The sequence below is a fragment of the Schistocerca americana genome, unplaced genomic scaffold, assembly GCF_021461395.2.
Source record: "Schistocerca americana isolate TAMUIC-IGC-003095 unplaced genomic scaffold, iqSchAmer2.1 HiC_scaffold_1419, whole genome shotgun sequence".
Lineage (NCBI taxonomy): Eukaryota > Metazoa > Arthropoda > Insecta > Orthoptera > Acrididae > Schistocerca > Schistocerca americana.
In genome coordinates, this window is record NW_025725500.1 from 27,501 (window position 1) to 30,385 (window position 2,885).

Sequence of the window (2,885 nt, forward strand, 5' to 3'; positions counted from 1 at the left end):
CGCCGTCCTAAGTACTTGGTCGGGTTCGAGAGAGGCGCAATCGCCCGGAGTTTGGCGAGTAGACGCTTTAGGTGCGACCACCCGTGCTCCCAACTGAGCTTGCCGCTGCCGACAGAGGCCCGGGAGCGTGCTGTCGTGGCATTGCCGGCGGGAGACAACACGCGCCACCTACGGTGACCGGCAGCTCCAACGCCAGCGCCACAGAAGGACAAAAGCCCCACTTGGGTGCCGAAGCGAACTCTCCCAGCACAGCGCACGCGCCAACACGTCCGCACAGCTGCGATACAAACCACCTGCGAGAACCGCAGAGGCGACCGAGCAGCAGACGGCGTCGCGGCGCCGAGCGCCGGCGGCGGCGCATCCTCAGCGCACACAGTCCTCAATCGGACCAGCACACTGCAGATGTCCACCGCGCTTCGCACCGGGCCCGCGAGGACCTACTTTGGCCGCACGGCGCCGCGTGCAGGGTGCGCCGGCGCGCAGCTGCGCCGCCTGCCGCCTCCGTCGGCCGGCGCGCCCTGCCACTGGCCGCCCCCACCAGCCGGCTGTAGCGCGTGCGCCCACGCACCGCACGGCCAACACGCCGGGAGGCCCCCCCCTCACCGGCCGGGGACGGTCCCACCCAGCCACCGCCGCGTATCGCTTCACACCCACATGCCATTCACGTTCGTGGGCATGGTGGGTATCGCTGCAACAAACCGGTTGGTAGCTCAACCGATCGTCGCCATCACTGATTCACCCCTAGCGAGAACAACCGCACCACAACGGTTTACCAGTTGTTCATTTGCGTAACGTCACCAGCAAACGTAGGCGTCCATCGCCATTTGCAAATTCAACGATTGTTGCATGCCTGTGTCAGGTGTCACGACACACTGTCTGCCCACATACACGCAACAACATGTCCACGCTTAGCGAACACGTGGAAGGTGGCCCCCGTACGTATGCGATGTCCATTGCGCGAACGACTGTCAACCGGCCTCTGTCGCATGTCGCAGATGTGGAACGCAGTGCACCGTGCTATCACGGTGTGTGAGAAGAGACGACTACGTCTGACAACACGCGCCACTACATCAACAGACGGCTCATGCTGATCGCCATCCAGGGCATACCACACTGCAATCCAGCTCTTATAGGGAGACGACACGTAGCTGAGTGCACAACATTTGGACCGCATGGTTCGCCGTTGTTGGCGCAGTCGTTGTACGGTCACATGTACCACGATGTATCATTCAGTACATGAGGACCAATGTGCAGTACAGTGTGTGATTTGGACGTACAACATCAGCGGACAGTTGACACAGGCCGTACCACAGCGTAGGCTAAGTGCTTCGCCATGCGAATGCCAATGAACAACTGCAAATGCCAATGAACAACTGCAAAGGGGCATTGAGCATGTACGTCCTGCTGCCATCCACATTACAGTGTATAGCTGCAAGGTGTTTAACATGAAGCGATACACTGGGGACCGGGCAGTGCGAGTAGCAAACTATATTGCGGGGGTTGCAGTTAGGCAACACTACACTAATTTAACGCGTCCGTATGACAATACAGAGCAGGTTAAGGCCCAACGTGTGTTGGGTTAAGGCCCAACGTGTGTTGGGTTAAGGCCCAACGTGTGTTGGGTTAAGGCCCAACGTGTGTTGGGTTAAGGCCCAACGTGTGTTGGGTTAAGGCCCAACGTGTGTTGGGTTACGTTAAGGGGCAATGTGGGTTACGTTAAGGGGCAATGTGGGTTACGTTAAGGGGCAATGTGGGTTACGTTACGGCGCAATATAGGTTACGTTACGGCGCAATATAGGTTACGTTAAGGGGCAATGTGGGTTACGTTACGGCGCAATATAGGTTACGTTACGGCGCAATATAGGTTACGTTAAGGCGCAATATCGGTTACGTTAAGGCGCAATACAGGTTACGTTAAGGGCGCAATACAGGTTACGTTAAGGCGCAATACAGGTTACGTTAAGGCGCAATACAGGTTACGTTAAGGCGCAATACAGGTTACGTTAAGGCGCAATACAGGTTACGTTAAGGCGCAATACAGGTTACGTTAAGGCGCAATACAGGTTACGTTAAGGCGCAATGCAGGTTACGTTAAGGCGCAATGCAGGTTACGTTAAGGCGCAATACAGGTTACGTTAAGGCGCAATGCAGGTTACGTTAAGGCGCAATGCAGGTTACGTTAAGGCGCAATACAGGTTACGTTAAGGCGCAATACAGGTTACGTTAAGGCGCAATACAGGTTACGTTAAGGCGCAATACAGGTTACGTTAAGGCGCAATACAGGTTACGTTAAGGCGCAATACAGGTTACGTTAAGGCGCAATACAGGTTACGTTAAGGCGCAATACAGGTTACGTTAAGGCGCAATACAGGTTACGTTAAGGCGCAATACAGGTTACGTTAAGGCGCAATACAGGTTACGTTAAGGCGCAATACAGGTTACGTTAAGGCGCAATACAGGTTACGTTAAGGCGCAATACAGGTTACGTTAAGGCGCAATACAGGTTACGTTAAGGCGCAATACAGGTTACGTTAAGGCGCAATACAGGTTACGTTAAGGCGCAATACAGGTTACGTTAAGGCGCAATACAGGTTACGTTAAGGCGCAATACAGGTTAGGTTAAGGCGCAATACAGGTAGGTTAGGTTAAGGTACATAGGTTAGGTTAAGGTACGACATAGGTTAGGTTAAGGTACGACATAGGTTAGGTTAAGGTACGACATAGGTTAGGTTAAGGTACGACATAGGTTAGGTTAAGGTACGACATAGGTTAGGTTAAGGTACGACATAGGTTAGGTTAAGGTACGACATAGGTTAGGTTAAGGTACGACATAGGTTAGGTTAAGGTACGACATAGGTTAGGTTAAGGTACGACATAGGTTAGGT